This window comes from Lycorma delicatula, chromosome 1 (genome assembly GCF_047948215.1).
Source record: "Lycorma delicatula isolate Av1 chromosome 1, ASM4794821v1, whole genome shotgun sequence".
NCBI classification, from domain to species: domain Eukaryota; kingdom Metazoa; phylum Arthropoda; class Insecta; order Hemiptera; family Fulgoridae; genus Lycorma; species Lycorma delicatula.
Window position 1 is genome coordinate 221116135 of NC_134455.1, and position 21544 is coordinate 221137678.

Here is a 21544-nt window from a genome sequence, read left to right on the forward strand (position 1 = left end):
CAAACGAAGTAAAAATTTATTGACTCTAATCGATCGTTCAGCCGTTTTTAAAGTTTATTTTTTTCATCGTTACTATTTCTGACCAAATATTTCCCAGCAAAACTTTCAGGATACGAAATAACGTAATGCTTTAAGTAGATTAAGGTATAAATATTACGATGGTTTCCTTGAAATAATTTCAGACTTTTTTGTTGTGGAAAAAACGGATAATTAGACGAAAAAACAACTTAAAACGGCATCGATGTTGTGAAAACTCCTAAGATCATAAAATCACTAAACAATTTTTTCTACATAGACGCTACATTTAAGTGTACTCAAAAAATGGGTAAATCATAGAATTAGTATATGCAATTTCAAGCGTTTACATGATACTTCTGGAAGGACCAATCTGGTCGTCCTGAAATTTTCTGTACAACTTTATCTCGTCAGTTCAAATAAGAGTTGAATTGGTCCAGGATTTTCTGTTCTATTGTAACACGTGAACACAAAATATTTCTTCTTTTGCGCTGAATCTTCGCTTCTTGTACATTCATTTTGTTACGGTTGCTAATCGCTTTCGGTCTGATTTTATTTTTTGCAAGAAAGTTATTTACTTTTTTTAAATCCGTTTATTATTATTTTTATAATTATGTTTATGTAACAAATATTTCTTTTGCCCTTTAGTTCATAATTCATACTTTCTGATAAACATGAGTGGGTGAGTGTAAGTCCAAGTTTTCTGTGTTCGTTAGTTTACTGCAGCAACGTAAATAGTACATTATTAATGGTAAAATAATGGTGATCTTCATCTAAAAAGCGAAACGCGAATGTTAGTACACTAACAATAAATGTACCGATACAAAAATTTACATTCTTCATCTAGATTAAAGAATATTTTAACAGAACATTATTAAAATCGCTAAACTTAAATTTTTTAAAATAAATCATTCGGGTCAGCCAAAGCCGCACAAGTTTTAAGTTACTCTATATTAAGATAAAACAATATTAGACATTAAAAAGTCTATATTAAAAAATTTAAAATTGTGATGTTGACCGAGCGCAATATCCTAAAACCGAAAGGAGTTAAAGGAGTTTTTGGAGTTAAAGTTCATAAAATAGTGATGAAGATAGCCCGATTGACCTTGTCTTCTCCATCAGTGAAAATGGATTCTTTTTACTAGTAATGGGTAATTACCCGTTACGTACAGGTTAGCTGGAAAGTCATCTCTTATGTCTAATTTTAACTGGTATCAGCCGGATTGCATTGTAATATCGTCTGTATGAAAAAAATTAATTTGTGTAGTAAAACGTACTGTATAAAAGTAAGCCAGCACTAGGACAAAGACCCAATTTTTTAATCCTGCAACCTGGAAAAATAAAAGAAATTCGTGAAGGATTTGAAATTTAAAATAATTTTTATTAATTCAGATATTTCTTTCACCTTCGATTTGTTTTTTATTTATTTTGCCGCCTCGTAATAATCGTGTTCATGATGTGCCTCGACGTGCAGCTGTCATCACATTCAAATGAATGCATTAACAGGTTAATACGTAATCAATACATGTTTATTTACGTTTATACATAATTTTCACAAAGAAATATAAATTTATTAATTATGTTATTTATGATTCTTATTTTTCTTCAATCGAATGGGTCAAAAACTGTCATTTTTTTCTTTATTAGTTTACATAAACTAATCTAAAGAGAAGTTTTAAATGTAAATATTGCATTCCTCATATCACTTTAACGCATAAATATGGTTCTGAATGCTTTAATTTCCGGATTTTTTAAATGCCTAATCCGGAAGTTTTAATCTTTATTTCAAAACAAATGGTTACAATCGCATTCTCCAAACCACTCGTTTTTTGGGGCTCTCCTAACTTATAGTTAGCTCTTTTAATTTATAACTTAATTTATCGTAAATCCTAATTGATCAATTACCCTTCTGATCAAAACTACTAGTAGTTCCATGGTTCATGAAAAAAATCTACAATAATCATTTTAAAAAGTTCAAAATTTTCAATCTATGCTAAAAAACATTTTTGTCGAGGAGATTTTATATTCGTCCGTCACTCAAAACTAACTTATTTTTCGCTCGTTCTTTTAATTTTACAGTTATGAGTAACTATCCCTAAACGATTTTATATATTAATACTTTCGATGGATAAATATATAACATAATATTCATTTAATGTAATTTAAAACAACGTATTGTATAACTGCACCAGTTGTTTTTCTTAAGTCTGCTCATAACATCGCTCATAAAGAAAAACACCTATTTGCGGGTCCATACAGTACGACGGTATACGGTAGAATTTTTCAAAATTATGTTACATCAGTGACTGATGAATATTTAGCTGACTGAGAAATATTTCAGATTTATGAGATCTATTTATTTACCAGTTTTTCCATTTGTTACATTTTCCTCCGTACTCTTATGTTCATCGTACAAAATAGATAAATTCTCAATAAGGACAGATAGAAATGTATTAAAATATAAAACTGTAACGTGTGATTCGTACGCGTATTCAGGAATTAAATTAACTGAGAACTAAAAAAATGAAAAAAAAGACTTAAGAATAAGGATTGGGATCGCATGAAGTGCAGTAGAAAAGAACTTTATGTATACTTTTAATTAGGAAATGAATCGTGCTGAGAAAAATAACAACTTAGGTTTACGCTTTGAGTATTGTATTAGATAGATCTAAAAGCTGACTTAGATTAGAAACTATAGGGAAAGACTGCAGTCTACAGAAACGACAATCTGGAGGAAGATACTAAGGTAGAACTGGCGGAATTAAATAATAACCAATGAAGAAGTTGTCCAGGAAATTGATGATGAATGAAATTTTACGATTTTACGAAAGAAATAAGAAAAGACGTCTGATCTTTGATAGCAGAGAAATTGTGTCTCAGGTGGCCATAAAATACTTGGGAATCTGGGTAGACTCCAAACTAAGATTTAGTGCTCACGTATTCCGGGCTTATGAAAAGGCGAAGAAAACGAGGAGGCTTATTGCTAGCCTACTCCCGAATACAAGAGGGCCCTCCCAACATAGGAGGCAAATGTTTACTGGTGTGGTCTATTCAGCCCTGATATATGGCGCCGAGTTGTGGGCGGGCGCTGTTAGATTTGCCAAGTACAGAGGCAAATTGGAATCCATCCATAGGAGGTGTTGCGTCAGAGTAGCGGCCGCCTATAGGACGGTGTCCAGGGAGGAGGTTGAGGTTATTACTGAATTCCCGCCTGTAGACTTGATAACAATGCGGCGTAGCAGAACTAGGGAACTGAGAACACTCCCATTAGAGGAAAGGAAGCGTTCTGCTAAAGAACTAGAAGAAGAGATCGCACAAACATGGCAGGAGCGGTGGGATCGAGCCACGAAGGGTAGGTGGACCCACCGCCTTATTGGGGACATCATGGGGTGGTGCCGGAGGATCCATGGCACGCTGAGTGTTGAGTTAACGCAATTCCTGGCGGGTTATGGGGGATTCAGGTTTTATTTGTATAGATTCGGGCTCAATCAATCTGAAAATTGTCCAGAGTGCGAGGTGGAAGAGACCTCCAACATGTTTTCTTTTTGTGTTCGCGATTCGCCATAGAGCGTAGAAAGATGCTCGGCAACTGAGACGTGAACACATGTTTCTCCCTGAAGGTACCCTACGAGTCCTATTACAAGGTGAGGCACAGTCGAAGAATGTGGAAGGATTTGTCAGAACGGTCAACAGGAAGCTCCAATTATATTTGAAGTCCCACAGAGGAGAATGACGCCGGAGGGCACGAGGGCGGACAGGTCCTCGGCTGAGTGCCTAGGAGGCCCCCCGTACGTGTGGGGGTCGCCTGGATGCGATGAGGCCGGGTAAACTCTGCTCGTGCGTCTGATGGTGGCTACTGGTAAGTGGTGTGATTATTTAAGATTTCTGTCTTGACGGCTGTGAGGGTGTGTTACGCGTGGGGGTTGTGGATGTTAGTAGCTTGTCCTGTTTTCTGCAGGTTCTTGTGTGTTGTTGTTGTAGGTGTATGTATTTGACGTGCTGTATGTGTTGCTTCCAGTAGTGTTGTTTGTGTGGTGTGTGACATCGTTGGATTGTTATTACTGTGCGTGTGGGCGATTCCCCCTTCTTCTGATGAAATGTTTTTATAAGCAGTCCCAGGAAGCGGGAAGCCAGGGGTGGAAGTTTAGTCGGTAGTGAGCAGGTATACATACGCCCTTGGTTATAACTGGCGGAACCTGTTAGCGATCCCGACACTGCGTAGGCGCCCGTAAATGGGGTTCCTCCCCTCTTTAAAAAAAAATAAAATAAAAGACGTATCCATTTTTAATGCAGAAAATCTGTTGAAAGAGTCCTAGAGATATAGAAAAAATATAAAGAAAACGGAAGGTTAACGTAAGACAAAGAAGTGTACTAAAAATCTGATGAGAACAAGACACAGGGTAGAAAGGGATGAAGAAGAGAATCAGAAAAGATCCAGAAAATTTAAAATCTAAATCAATTAAAATCTAAACCTAATCCTATAGTACTGACAAAAACTGCAAATAGGTGGTCAAAAAACTGACTAAAACAACAAGTAAAAAACAAAAACGGACAGACAAAGATGCACTCAAAAAGGAAATTTTCTCTTATCATTTGTTTGTTAAAAAACTACTCTTGTAATAAAATTGTATTTTACAGCGAGGCTTGTTTAACTACGTTTTAATTATGTAATGCAATATGTTAGGATCACCATGACTTTTAGGAAGGAAGTGTAATTGGTAATGAAGCACCATGTCTTTGTTGTATTAAAATATTTACATTGAAGTCCAATAATCGTTAAAAAGTAAACTGTGCAGCTCTAAAAATAAAACAATTTCTAGTGAACTTTCACTTATATTTTAGGCGGTAAACCACGAATAACTTTTTGTTTTACGAAGAAATAAAATTACTCATAATTTATAAATAAACAATATTTCAAATTTTTTTAAAAATAAACACTCACAATTATTTTTAAATATTAAAAATTAAATATTATTTTTTACACAATACAATCTCAAACAATTTAGATTATTCTCTGCTAATGACATTACTATTGAAACTGCTGCATTCAATAAATGATAAGATCAAACATGTGCTTAAATACCATTGACAAGCTTTTTGTAATGACACAGACATTTCGTAATTAACAGATAAAAGAGAATGGCCTCCAAGAGGGCAGCCTAACAGAGCCATTATCTATCAAGGAATATTTTCATTTTTAAGTTCGATTGTTTGCAAGTTCTACACCATAGTACACGTTAATTTATACTCAGGTTAAATTCGATCTCTTTTATTTGAAATAAAAAAAAAAAATAATAAAAAAGAATTAAACGATATAACTGATTCACTTAAAGTATTAGACAAATTTTTGAGTAAAAGACGCGTTTACGTAAACAAGCAGCAACGCTAATGCTTAATCATCTTCCTGCTGTAAAAATATTATGGGTCTATGAAACACTGCCAGACATACGTACCATCACAGCTAAATCAATAGTGATTCATGTTTTGTTTGTGGTTTACAGAATTCTTTCCCCCCATCTTCAACATGTTACTTTTCGGCAAATTCCCTAGGTTTAATCCATAAAATTTTAACTTTAATACTAGAAACAATTATTAGCCAGGCGATCACATAAACTATACGAAAAGTAAGGAATGCCATATTTAACCGAGTACGATAAACCCTTGCGTAACAGATGTCTGTGTTTAATGTTTGAATTTTTAGAAAAAGAAATTTCTTCAAATGTATCTGTTGTCAAAGTTTCATAGAGATGATAAATCAAACTAAAGAGACGTATACATCTGCTATTAGACTACATGTACTCTAATAAAGAACAACAGTAGTGTAGAAATGCCGGTCCAGGACAAACAACCTTGACGTCTGGCCCCATGATATCATAAAATAATTGACCTTTGATCCATCCAAAAAAAATTTAACTTTGATCGAAAAAAAAATTAATTTGCAACGTGTTGTAAAAACGTTATAACGCGTGATCGGAAACTTTTAGGAACGTGTGCATTATATACGCGCTTGAGAATATTGCAGTAACCTTGTTTAACCTTATTAACTTGTTTATTTCAAAGTTATCTAATGATAAAGCATTTGCGGCAGTGATAAAGTCTAATGGATTAATATAAACCCCCGCTAAATTTCCTTTGTTATCATACCTCGTTACAGTTTACTATAAGGATTATACTATTCATATATCTATGCAATATTTGTTCTACACTATCTTCATTATCATTCAGGTGAGAAACAACTTTTAAATAATTATTTATAACAATACTGTCTAGTTAATGTATTAAATTAATTGTCTGTAAATGATAGATTTCTAATTAAAACACATGCTAAATTAAGTTAATATTTATGCACTTTTAAATATTACGAGGGTAAGTAAAAAAGTAAAGGGAAATTTTGATTTCCCTCTCAATCACATATATAGCAACAATGATTTTTCTGCTGCCATTGATTTGGCCGTGATAGTGACGGCAAAGGAGCTGCATACGGTGGTGACGACTGCAACGGAGACGGTGGAGAAGATTAAGACCTGGCTCCAGGAGCACAGTTTGCAACTGTTAGTCAGGAAATCAGAGATTGTTACGATGACAGGGAGGCGGTATATGCCTCCATTCACCATTAAAGTGGATGATGTTAAGAATGCTCCGAAGTATGAAGCAAAATACCTGGGGCATAGCTGCACTGGTCTAGAAGCTTCGCCTTTCATGTACAGCAGATGGCCATGAAGGCGGAGAGGATGTCCTCGGCACTGGAAAAACTTATGACTAATGCCGGGGGAGTCCTAGAACTTCAAGAAGAAGGGTAATAGCGTCGACAATGGTGTCGACCATGATTTATGCGGTGACGGTATAGAGGGAGGTCTTCCGTATACAAAAAAAAAACGCTCAAAGATTGAACAGAGTGAAAGTTGGAGATTACGGTGGCTCAACTTTATAGGACAGTCTTCCTAGATGCTGCCCTCTTGGTGGCGAGCTTGCCGCCATTAGACCTTACGGCCGGGGAGAGAATAGTCAGAGCCACAGGGGTTGACAAGAGACGAGAGCCCACTTGCTTACAGAGTGGCAGGAGAAGTGGCGAAATGCTAAAGAGGGAAGTTGGGGTTTTAAATTAATCCCCGACGTATCTATGTGGGTAAATAAAAAGCATAGGGAGGTGGACTTCTGGGCGGCTTATTGGCTGACGGGCCACATTTCGTTTGGGGTCTGTCTCCGCAGGATTGCAAAAGACAGACTGATTGCTGTCAGCACTACGGGGAGGTGGATTCTGTCTCCGCAGGATTGCAAAAGACAGACTGATTGCTGTCAGTACTACGGCGAGGTGGATACGGTGGGGCACACCTTTGTCGAGTGACCCAAATGGAAAGAAGAGAGGTCTCGAGACGGTTTGGACTCGCTGGAGGGATTCATGCGGTTGATACTCTCGTCTGGCGAGGGATGGAACACCTGCATCAACAGGTTCAGAAGAGTGTTTCGGCAGAAGGTATTAGAAGAACAAGAGGATAGCGGGATGTCGGAAGAGGGCGGCAACAGGGTGGGTGGCGGTGGTGTCTTGGCATCGTCGTTTATTGATGGCTTTCGCGGGACGCGTCCCTTGCCGTCTGAGGCCGGCATCGCTGAACTAGCTCACAATGTAAACATAGTGTACATGTGTTTGTAAATATGGTGTGAATTCGATGAACATATTTTTGTATGCCTGAAGCGCACGTGGTGTTGAAATTATGTTTTTGACGGCAATTCCAGCACTACGATGCGTGAGGGAGTGGTTTTTTAGTGGGTCCCACCGCGGTAGGCGGTGAACCCCACACCCAGTATTTACGTGCTGCTAGGCGTTTGGTTTAGGCAAATTTTTCCACTTCCGACGAATAGAAAAAAAATACTTGTATGATATGTATATGTACATGTTTAGTTTCTATAAAAAAAAGATATTTGTAAAATTGCGGTTTTTATATATCTTATTTTCCAGTTTAATTACCACATTAAATAATATTTGTAGTCATATTTAATTCCTACCATTTATAAAATAAGATTTTTATTGTACACTGGAAATAAAATTATCTGCTTAGTAATAAAATTAATAGTTATTTGCAAAACTTATCATCACCAATATTTTTTTTACGTAAATGTGTTTGAGAATATTTAAATACGATTACTACATGCTATTTCTTTATAATATGTTATGCTTTATTTGAATTAAATAGTATTTTTTTCAATATTTACTTTTCCAGACTAAAATAATACAACAGATTCGAAAACACCTCTAGTAAAAACGGCTTGCTAATTAGGAGTGTATCTCATAAATACCTTTTTACAACGGTAAGCTTATTCTCATTATGAAAGAATTTTAAATGTAAATTTCAATTTACTGTTTATTAGTGTATTGTTTTACACATACCGCATATTCGATTCAGATGATGAACGCTTCATTCTCCTCCAATTGGAAACTTCCTTCTTTAATTTTGGATGAGATACTCTGATTGGGGCAGCAGTTACCAACGCATTAGTTATCAATCATTCAGCCGCGCTCACCTCAATACATTCCACTTCCTCTTTAGGCGAGAATATTGGATATGGATTTTGAATCTGAGAGTAGCGAATGAAAACATCCTTGGGCTAATGAGGGATGGAATCAAATGCTGAATGCGAAAGCTGTGCAGGTAGAAGCAGAATAAGCATTATCAGATGCTGCAGGTGTGCGGGCAGGAGAATCTGCTCGAGTAGAATCGTCATCGCTCCTCGAGAATAATGTTACAGATTTTTTAAAAAGAGTATTTTTTTGCTATGAGTTACTGGTGACTGAACCAACTCTTTTATACCTCTATCCATCTTTTTCCAAAGGCAGAGTAGATGGTGGTCGCCGGTCTATAATACCGGAGTAGACATCGTTGCTTGTTCTGATTGATATCTCAAGGTTTTGAATGGGAAGAGAATGAAGATCCACTGGATGAGAATAAAAGACTATTTCCAAGTTGCTCAGAAGTGAAAAAAATGACTGCATAGAAGAATATGGTATATGATGTCATTTCGATGATTGTTTCAGTCTTTGTTAGAAGATGAAGCTGAATAAATATCTTGGTTCAGAAACGGATTTTTTCCTAGAAGAAGAAAGGTCTCCGTCATCATCAGAAGAAACACCTACGCTTTCGTGAGTCGAAATCACTCATAAAATAGAGAAGGACCTGATTACCAAGTCCTGGCTAATCAGTTACATTATGGATGGAAGAATCGTATCAGATGATCATCATCTCATCGTCATTCTTAAGAACAAATTTCCAAGATCGAAATTAAGAATAATTAACAGAACATACTTAGGCATTGAAAACGGTACGGTCGAGCTGAAAAATCATACATCAATTTTATATGATAAACTGCGTTCTGAGTTAGATGAATGGCATTATTAATTAGTTTTTTATTTTTTAATAAGAATAATTGTATTAGCGAAATAAGTTTTGATGTGTGTGGCTGCGATTAGAAATATAAAGTTTTAATCGAATCTGTTTTTCCTTTCTTCTACTCCCTTTTTATTTATTTATATCAAGTACAAAATATTTATTATACCAGTTTGCGTTCAGCCATGAGATTTAAATAAGGTGTAGCAAACTCGTAGACATTTCCCGACAAGATCGGTCGAAGTGAAGATAATAGGTGATTTGTATCAATCTGATTTAGTATAGATGTCTGAATATTCTAGTGTTAGTAGAGAATATAGATATGTGAATATTCTCACACTTATAAATTATTTTTTCCAGTTATGCTTTCGCTTTCTCATTGAAAAGCAGACACGTAGATGATGATGTAAAAGACTGTGAATCTGTATTTCAAAAAAACAAAATGAAACATTTTTTAAGAGATGATGGTTGGGAATGATTTAATTCAAAATTGAAAAATTTACTGTTAAAGTAATGGTATCAATCATTATTCGATATATTCCGATTAAACGTTTTCAATAGTCGAGCGGTTCAACAAAACTTAAGTTTAACACGTGGCGCAAACTTACCGAACAGGGGAATTACCGTTGGCTAAATGAATTATTGATCAAATATGATAATAATACATTTCACAGGATCATCTGTTTTAAACCTAAAGACTTTCTGTATAAAAGTACAAGTTAGCAACAAGGTGTCTCTAAACATAACGAAATCTGCACGAAAAACCGTCAGTAATCTAAATTTAATGTGTATGATCAGGTAAGATATACCTGAAAGTATAACGTTTTATACTTTTGCAAACGTCTATACGTTTGCAAAAGAATATCATTCAAACTGGGCGAATGAATTTTTTTACCATCTGTATGTTTAAAATGATAAAGCCTGTAACGTATATTCTTAAAGATAGAAAAGGAAAAGTAGTAGTAAATGGAAGTTTTTACGCATAAAAATCAAGTAAGCTAACGTTTACTTAGTGGAAAAAGTGTTAAAAAGAAGGGATAATAGACTATTCGTCTGCTTGTTGGGGTTCGATAAGAAACTGAAATCATTGAAAGAAAAGGACTTATAAATTAAATTATGGAATCGAGATATGTTTAGTAGAGAAAGAGATGAATGCTGAAAAAGATGAATGCGAGATAGCAGGATTAGAAGTTGGTAGTAACTAATTTTAACCGTTTAACAGATGTAATCAATTTCAATTCAAAAAAGAGACATAGCCCTCCTTCAGGCAACTGGTGTTTGATCGATGGTCCTTCAAATTCCGGTCTTAAAACTTCTAATGCGGTCTTCAATCTTTTCTTCGACCCTAGTGGGTTGAGGTTCAGCAAAACATATGTTTTTCTAAATCCCTGTTTGTTTCTTATAAGTTTACTGACCGACGCCGATGGAATAGGTTACTATGCTTTCAGCGACAACTATGTTATCGTAGCACCGGAAGAAACTGAGCCCAATTCGATAATGATATTGGATGATGTAATGTGCGAAAAACAAAACAACATAACGAAATATTTCACTTAGGTCGCCACAGAAACATCGACGTGTGTTATGAGTGTTTTATGAGTCAGATATATAGTAAAACTCCTAAACAATTGGTACGTGATAATGCTAATTTTCTTTTAATTTTCTGTCAGGATGAAAGAAACCAAGAAATAAAATGAAATCGATCAATCTCCCGATCATGTACATCCGATATGATTTTGAAAAATTCAGCTAACTGAAGAAGACAGAATGACATACAGAAAACGCTTCTACGTTGATGATAGACCGGTAAGCGAACGCTCTTTCGGAGAAGTCGGTCAGGGGCTAAACGGCAGTTCAGCGAGTTGCACTGAAAAATGGAAACGTCCACCCCACATCATACGGGACTAGTCCAACCGCCCGATATGGCCGATGATGAGATGACGGCTAAGAAATTCGTTCCTACGTGGCCCACCGCCAGACCATGCTGAGCGAATAGCATGAGCCGAAACCGAGATCGAATTCGAAGAGTTGTATGAGACCAAACTCATCATCGAGCAGCTGCTGAAGATTCCCGATGGGGAAGGATTGGCGCAAGAGTACATGTTCACCGACATCAGAGACGTTCGTAATTGTTATTACATAAATAAACACTTACATATACATTAAATTTGTGATATTATACTGGCTTAAAATCTTACTCAACATTATAATTTGAACTACGTAATTAACAGTGGCTATTTTCCACTCTAAACGTTTCAAAACTTTCATTTCATAATTTAAAATTTCATTTTTACTATAAAGTTCGTCAGTAAGAATAATTAATTCATATATAGAAAAATAATTGTAAGATTCATTATATTTGGAACTTATTAAAAAACATGAGAAAGCTAACAACTTCAGTTCCGTGGTTTTAACCTTTTATTTTGATAAAAAAATCATCAAAATAAATAATAGCAGTGGTAGACACAGAAGTAAGAATCTCTTTCCTGGCATATATTTTTATTCAATCTTTCGTATAAACTAAACTTTTCTTCGTTTTGACCAGCCAAGGATAACGATCAATAGCATTCAATTTTCTGTCCTTCCATTATTTAATCATTCTTTCTTGGTGGTGCATCTTTAAAATTAAAAAAAATTGTTTAAATTCGAATTATTTTTGTAAATGTTCACAGTGTTACACTGCCGTTGTCTTTTAAATAAATTTAAAAATTCTCTATCGGATGTTAGATTTTTATTTGAAAATGCTATTGTTTCATCCTGGCATGATTCTTAACAAAAAATCGTGATACTGAAAACTTTTTAATTTACATTCATTTCAACAAATACTAAAATAACCATGTGAAAATATTATTCATTTTAGTTTTGTTTATTTAAAATACTGCTTGGCTTGACTGAAACCAAGAAATCAAATAAGTTATTCGCCTACGAACGGGAAATCACACTCCAGTCTTTCTGACAATGCAGCGGATGAAATATTTCAGACAGTGGGATGGGATTCGACGTTTCCACTCTTACTGCAATAGGTGTGTTTATACCCTTGTCATCTTCAGCGTACTCGGGTCTCCAATAACTAACGTTACTGAATGATCAAGAAGTAATGGTTGATCATTATCAAATAACTCTACACTATCATTAGATAACGTTGAATAAACAGGCTTAGTGCAATATAATTATTTTATCTATCTATATATATAGTATAATTAGTAAATAAGGTTAGAGCAATATCATCAAGCACCAACATTGTGCCCTGAAAGTACGCTTTGTTCCCCCTTCTGGTGGTGGTCAAAAGTAAATTGTTTGAGAAGGGTCGAAGGACAAGTTGTTGATGATTTCAAGGGGTCAAATGACATGGTGTCTGTCCTGGAACCGGAATTTCTTCACTACTAGTTAATATATGGAAAAGCAGTAAGGTGAAGACAACCCACCGGGTTGGTCTAGTGGTTAACGCGTCTTCCCAAATCAGCTGATTTGGAAGTTGAGAGTTCCAGCGTTCAAGTCCTAGTAAAGCCAGTTATTTTTACATGGATTTGAATACTAGATCGTGGATACCGGTGTTCTTTGGTGGGGTTGGGTTTTCAATTAACCACACATCTCAGGAACGGTCGAACTGAGAATGTACAAGACTACACTTCATTTACACTCATACATATCATCCTCATTCATCCTCTGAAGAATTATCTAAACGGTAGTTACCGGAGGCTAAACAGGAAAAGAAAGAAAGTAAGGTGAAGACAATAGTGTTGTTTGACTAGATACTGGGAAAGATTTTATCTTTTCTCTAAATCAGAATAGAAGAGTGATCATGGGTCATTAATCAGATGTTATTCTCTTCTATCTGCGCTTATTCCTGCTCCATAAGCCCGCACCAGCGCTTACATGCTTCTTTGAGTTCATTTTATGAATTTAAAAAAAAGTGTGCAACAGCCCCAATGAATGCAAAATTTAGAAACTGAGAGGTAAAATTGGTTCGAATCAATTCAGATCACCCTCTTGTCTGCTTTGCTTCACTGTCAAAATAGAATCGTAAAAATTGGAAACTGGATTATAAATATGATTGTATATTTGAATTTATAAACATAATTGTAGTAACCATGTGAATTTGGATAGTGACTGGATCTGCTTTTTGAAGTGTAGTGGGACTCAAGTACTCTTAAATGATTAGTTATGAGAATTTAACAATATAACTTCATTAACTAACTTCCACCTAGACGGTGAGGAAATGTGGCTCACCCCATAAGCCCTCACCCTGAATTTGCAGTTCCAGGTGATGCGAACTCCGATCCCTCCAATCTTCCAAAGATACTCAAAAGCATTTAAACCTTAGCAGAAGGTAAAATAAAATTAGTCGAATACCGATTAAAAAAAAAAATTAAGTTGCGAACACATTTCATGAAAGTTTACGAAAATCGGAGTAACAAATTGAAATTAATTTAATTATATTAATAATTAATTCATTAAGAAATTTTAAAGTACGTTTGAATTAAAATAATGTGATTACTTCCAACAACTATTAAGGAATATATTAAGAAGAAATTAATATGTTTAAAATTATAAGAACTATATATGAATAAAGAAGATAAATGAAATCGGCAAGTTAAAGTAACATTTGTCAAAGAGACAACGAAAATTATTAATAGGTGTAAATTATTTATTTATTTATTTTTTTAATATTATCGTGAGTTACATTTTGAAAAATCCGTGAAATCGGTCAATTGTGAGTTAACAGCATTCCATATCCTCCGTGACGAGTTGGAAATTGCAGTCAGGTGGTCAGCTGTTTAAATTTTTCATGCAGGTTTTTCATTGCTTTCTTTTGTAACCAGTTGGCCTCGCCTAGATTAATACAAACTACACCTTTTATACAAAAAATACCTGATAAAATTACTGCGTATTAATTTACTAACAATTCGTAAAGAACTTGCTTTGGAGGTAAATTACATACCGATTTCATTATTACAAAATGTTTTATCACACAACTAAAATAAATAATGCTTTATATTTTTGGGTATTTTAGCTTTTCTAAATCCAAAAAAAGAAAAGAAAACAAGAGAAAGTGAAAAAGACGTATTTGTGCGCGTGCGTGCTTACTAAAAATAAATGCTGAATAAATAAGACAGAACTCTACAAATTTTAGTTATTGTTCTAAGCAATATTTTCTGTCATTATTGTAAGCAATAATGTACGATTAAGGACAATAAAACACCTTACTTATGTCTCGATGAAGTCCGGGGAATAAGTTCTGTTGCAGACAACTGTGAGGGCTTGGTACAGGATGGTCAGATTATGATACGTGTACAGTACATCATCAAAGATTATAATTAGTAAACAAGTTAATATGTAAAAATGTTTAATACGTAAATATCTTTAAAAAACTGAATACAGCTATGTTTTGAAGAAAAATGTTATCAGTGCAATAAATTATTTTATTTTTGTTGCTTTTAGTAACAAGAAAAAGCAAAGTTTTTACAAAGAACTTTAAAACTTTTGTTCTAGGATTATGAAGATCTTAATATCTGGACTTGGGCCTACGACTAGGAATTATGAAGTAGTATCTAAACGATTAATTTGTATATTGCTAAGTTGTTATTATTTTGTAATTTACAGATAATAAACAGAGTGATTTAGAAGGAAAGGGAAATAATGTCCGAACTACTTCTAGAGCTTGGAATAAAGAAAAAATTTCGTACAAATATATGTCCGAAAACGCTTTTTTGTGGAGTTACGGCTAGCGAAAAATTTCTCCAGAATCTGAGTTCCTCTAGTGAAATGAGATTACACTGACATTTTTAAGGCGTTATATAAAGGGTAAACTTGATTTCCTATGTTTTTGACCTGAAAAACCAAATTGTACCTATAGTTCAGTTGTTACCTTTCCCCTAATACAACTTTAGACGAATTCATGGATATTGTGGAAGGGCTAGCTGATGAGGCTAGGAAACATGAAGGATCGATCATCATCGGTGGAGACTTTAATGCAAAAAGTCAAGAGCTTGGCAGCAAGATTGTCAACGAGAGGGGAAGGCAGCTTTCAGAGGTGGTGGCCTTTCTTGGGATGGCATGCGTTAACAAGTTTGGTGCACGTACGTTAGGGGAGACCAACGTTCTACCCTAGACTTGTCTTTTGTCAAAGATGGCTACATGGAGACGGTGCAATGGCGGGTTATGGAGGATGAGACGCGGGGATCATCGTTGCATAAAGATGGTCGTTGAACGACTTCACCAAGGTTCTGCCCAGGCGGGTTGGACTCGAGGAGACTTTGAAGAGTAGACTAGACCCTGGCAGATGAGAATTTCTCAGGTATCTTTTGTCCAGGAGACCTTTCAGAAGTAAATGTCGGGACCCGGAGTGGCTGCAGGGAGGGTCTCCCGGCAGGAGATCTGCCAGGAGACCCTGGCAGACCCAAACAACCAGAAAGAACAGCGGATAGTCTATTGCTGGAACACGACTATAGAAGAGATAAGGAAGAATTGTATCAGCCTCCAGAGGATGTACACGCGTGGAAGGAGACGGTATGATATGCTGCTATTGGAGACTGTGGAAACACAATTAAAACAAGCCAGGAAATACCTTAAGAAAGCCATAATCCAGTCAAAAAAGATGAAATGGCAAGAATTATGTGCTGAAAATTGAACAATGACCTATTCGGGAACGCATATCGGGTTGTGACGGGCAGGTTAGGCCCAGCATTGCCCAAATTGCCGAGAGTCCAATTGGTGCAAACTCTTCCCACCGGGTGGAGACTAGCGTCCCCGAGAACTGGTTGTGGATGAGATGCCTTGTTTTACTAGAGAAGAGCTTGATTACGCTCTCCTCTAGTGAAGAATGGAGACGGTGTGGACTGTGCTTCGATGGAAGAGGAGCAGTAATTGGGGAGTGTCCAATTGGAGGCTGATCAGGGAAGGGGTGCCCTTGGGGGGTTGGCAGTGGGGGGTCCAACCGATTCATCGCTGCTAGGTGCCCCCACGGGATGCTGCACAGTCGGTCGTCGGACAATGGCATTGGAGTACTCTTGGCATGTGCGGTGATGAAGTTATACCTAACCAGCAGTTTCCGTCACCGTGTCGTGGGAGGGTGAGGGTTTTTAGTGGGTCCCTACTTCTGTAGGAAACCCCACACACCCAGCAGTATGGGCTGCTGGACGTCTGGTTGCAGATTTTCCTTCCTCCTACGCAAAACAAAAAAAAGCTGCAATAAATATAATCTAGAACTATAGACATCTGGTTAACATAACTCTGATATTTCTTGTAGAATCAAGAATAATTGAAGATTACTTTGCTCATTGTAATTGTCTTACAAGTTCTATAATTTTCTACATGCTTCAAATGACTTCATATAAGGTCAAAGCTGGCAGTGAACTTAATTAAGCATAAAAAAGTCTATTGTATTCTAATGTTTCATCCGTATGGATTTGAAATTACAGATTGTGAACAGCTAAGTATTCACTGAAGGTACTCTTTGTGAAATATCTCAAAATCTTTCAGTTTGGATTAACCTTTTTCAGTCATATGTTTTACTAGTTTTTAACTTTTTTTTCTATGTAGCCCTTTTAAAACACATTCAAGATGTTCAGGGTTAGTTTCATGTGATGAAATACATGTACTAAGGTTTCTCACATCATTATAACTACCATACGAATACAAATAAAAATGAATAAAAATATGAAATGAATAAAAATGAACAAACACTTCATTTTTATTATTTGTTTAAAATTTATTATCTGTAAACCTTATTGAAAATTGTACATTGTAAGATGGTGCAATATGAAGTTGAGAAATGTGTATTATAACAGTCAGATATGTATTTAGTAGTACTTTTTTCCTAATGGGCCCTTTACATATAAATTCTACCCTGTTGTTATCACTGAAACTAACCACTCATCACGATTGTAAATGATTTCATCAAGCTTAAAATGAATTCGTTTAAAGATTTTTTAAATTATTTTTTTATTCTATCAAGTTCGATATCATCCCTCATTGACATGTCAGTTTACAAAATTAAATTTACAGTATAAGTTACACTCATTTTATAAAACATGACAAAGAGCTGTAGCCTGCATAAAGCTTTCTTTTTCTTCTGTGTCTGAAAGGTTTTTCTTTTTTTAAAAAAGGCCTTTATTAACATGTTTTTACAATGATAATTTACAACAAAATAAATACATCATTACTTAAAAAATAGTATCATAACTAATAAAACAAAAGTTCTATCCTTTCAATAATAGAAATAAAACAAAACTTTATGTAAAAAAAATGTAGGCCTTCTCACCTTGAGAGAGTTTTGGTCCTTTGCAGTGACCAACCGTACTTTGATTTATGAGTTCACTGGTTTCCACTCCATCTGCTTACACTTTTCCCCCCAAGTAATCTTTCCTTCTGATAGTAAAATCATCCACCCATCTTTTAAGCTGTCTACCTCTCTTTTGCTGGTTCTCTATTGCTGTCTACTCTGTGACAGCCTTGCCCAATGATCCTTATCTATTCTTGCCAAATGACTGCCCTTTTCCACTTTAATCTTCAACAAAAACCCACAACATCCAATAACTTACTAATTAGTTTTTTCCAACAAGTTTCTAATAGTTTGACTTTGAATCCTGTTCCACTTCTTTATGTTCAATATAATTTTTTCCATATTTCTTTACCAAACTTGTATTTTCCTTCTTAACGCTTTTTTTTATAGACCACATCTGACAGCCGTATGTTACGACTGGCAATTAAATACTATTAAACCTTAGACATTTCCAAAATAACAAAAAGTAAAAAAGTTCAATCATCAAAAAATCACTACTGACGACACTCACACACATTGCACTCAAATAACAATAACATGAAAGCTAAACAAGATATTAACAATCCAAGAACATTGGTTACAGAGAAGGTTATGCAGAACACAATGCTGCCAACTGCACGTCACTAAATATTTCTTTTGGCACATAATTAAAAATGTTTGGTTATTTTCTAAACAGACCTTGTACATAAAAATTACTTTTGAACAAAATGTTTTTCCTGCAATGTTACCTTTTTCTGTATGTAGATGAAACAGGATATTAGAAAAGGAATTTGGTTGTTAATTCAAACACCAAATGAAAATAAATGTGTATTAATTATATAATCTTTCATGCAATCATAGGAATTTACAATAAAATGTGCATCATTTTCAAAGTCATCACTGAAATTTATAAGTTTGGATGTCACTGGCAATGTTTTTAATGTGCATGCATAATCAGTGATGATATTTATTAGTCACAGAGGCTGTACAGAGTGTGGATTCAACCCCCGGTAGAGAATATATTGCTATAATGGCAATAATTCCAGTCAATCAGTGAGACAGCTCTGTTGCATTTGTATTTTTGCTTATGTTTTGCTATTCCAGTACTTTGTATGTTTTGTTAGAAGTTTACAATGATTTATTATTTGACGTAGTTTTTTATGTTTACAAGTGAGAATAGAAGTGGAGGAAGAGAAACCACAACAAAGTTTGACTGGTAATAAGAAAGAAGAAGAAAGCCAATGAGAAATTTAACCAATTATTGAATTAACTTGTTAGTTAGTGAGTACGGACAGTAAAAACAGTTTAGATCTTGACAGACAATGTAATAAATATAAAAAAATGTATTAATGTTAAATTTTCACTGGGTTAAAAGTAGGAAATGAAATATTGTTAAATATTACTGTTATGCAGTCTGGTAAGAAGTAGGAGAAAAGAATTTGTTTTTTATATTTTCAGGCGAGTAGTTCATGATCATCTGTTACTGGTATCACATCATGTCTTTAAATACAGAATGTTCAGTTTAAAAGTACACCGTTATTTAATAAAATTAATTTTTTTCATATTTGTTACATTTAGGCTGACTTTATACCAACTCATTTACAGTAAATGCTGAAAGTGGTTACCATTTTGTTCCGATACTTATCCAAACGTTTAACCATTTACCTAGATAAGTTTCTTAACATACCAGGCGTAATTGTTTGTATTGTAGCAGTAATGTTCATATTAAGTTCTTCTAGGGTAGGAGGATTGTTCTTATAAACCTTTTCTTTGAGATTTATGTAGCCATTAAGGTGAGACCAAGCCTAATCATAAAAAAAGTGTATCTAAAATTGATATGTTGCCATGGATAAAGTTTTTGAATCACTGACAATAATAAATCTTTTTTGCTAATCAGCATCATGAAGTTCATGGAAAACTTGAATACGATATGGGTAAAACTTTAAAATTTTGCTGGCCACTGTATCAATCGAACCGTATGAAAAATTCACTTCTTGTCTTAATTTCTTTTGACATAGAGATTTTGTATGGGGATGAAACCATTTTCTCTTTAATTGCATTCATCACCTTTTCCGTTAAAAAATTGTCCTCTTCCTGATTCGTGTTTTGTCACAAATAGAACCCTTATCATGTAATCTTTCTTATCAATCTTTCAGTAGCTATTTTGTTGGTGCCACCATATTGAATTTTTCATTAAGTTTGTTCATGCATTGAATATAAGACTGCATGGCCAAATGTCGAAATAATTCGACAATGAATACTTTCTTCTGTTGATAAATGCATACTGACACAACACTGTTCAAACAATTAACTGTGTACTTGTAACATGTAATCAGCTACTGAGTAAGTTACAATCCAGTTTAACAGTCTTTTCCTCGCGTACCAACTGTTATACACTAAAGTTCCCTCATTCAAATGAATTATTCCCACTACAACAAATTCTGATGTAAACATTCACAAAGAAAGTAACACTGTACTTTTAAATTGATCACCTGTATTGAGTCTGTTCAAATGGTTATAGTGTTTGATTTTAAAAAAAGTTGGCGGAGTGCAAGTTTAGAATGCATTAAAACAAACTGTAGAGTTCAGTAAAATTTAATCAGGTATTTTTTTCATAATGCCAGAGTTAAGCTTTTAGTTACTAGTTTAATAAACTAGTTTTATGGACCAGGAAAATTGTATTGAATGTACAGTAAATTCACAGTATTTTACATACAGTGAGCATATCTTATTTCTGTTTTGAATTGAAGGTTATTTGTCTGATATTAACATACTACTATAAGTTTATGGGTGTCTTTTTTTGGCATTTGTTCTTTGTTTTGTGTTTGTGTTTAATGCTATCTTCCTGTTAGGGGATATACCTGGTTGTGTTTTGAGTAATTTGTTGTGTGCTTAATTGGATTACTGGTTGTTGTGATACCTTGGTCTTTGTGTTGGGCTGTGTTTGTTTAGATGGCAACTGTGTTTTGATGGTATGAAGTTCAAGTCTTGTAAGGCGGTTATAATTATTCTTATTAATAAAAACTAAATAAAAAATATCAAATGTGGTGGTGTATACATAGGAAAAAAGTAAATTTAAAAAAAAGATGACAGGACTCGAAATAGTTGATCTTGCTGCTTCTTCTGTTATAAACTAAAATCTACTTGAAAAGGTAAACCAAACAGGCGACCTCTACATACGAAACAGCATTTTCCAAGGAGACTTACTCAGCGCCTTCTCGTTCTATCTGTCTCAATCTATTCTCAAATACATTTAATAATACAGGCTATTGCTACCGTATTAGACATCAAAACACAAACAGACGTAGAATTAACCACCTCCTCTACATTAATCTATAATGTATCTATAATGTATAATTAATCTATATTAATCTATATTAACTATATGCAGCCTCAGAGACACAACTAAAAGAACTCCTCAAAACAATAGAAACTTTCACCTCAGACATCCATAAGGAGTTTGGAATAAGTAAATGCAAGGTACTCCACATTAATAGAGGCCAGTAGGAAGATCACAAAGAAAAAGAAACCATAAACAATGAAACATTTGATAACAAGCTCAAAAATGAAACATACAATTACCTAGGCTTCCATCAGAATATCAAGATCGATCACACACACGTAAAAATGAAACTCAAAAAAAAATTCCAAGACCAGCTTCTAAAAAACTTCTAAAAACAAAACTGAATTCCAAAAACCTAACCAAAACCATCAAAACATTTGCCATTTGCCATACTATACCTTTGGCATCTTCATATTGTATCACATATAGAAAACATTCATATCCTCATCTGCTCAGAACTCTCTATCATGATAGTATAATAGAGAATTCTGAGCAGATGAGGATATATGACTACCATGTCACACAAGACTACATAAACAAAAA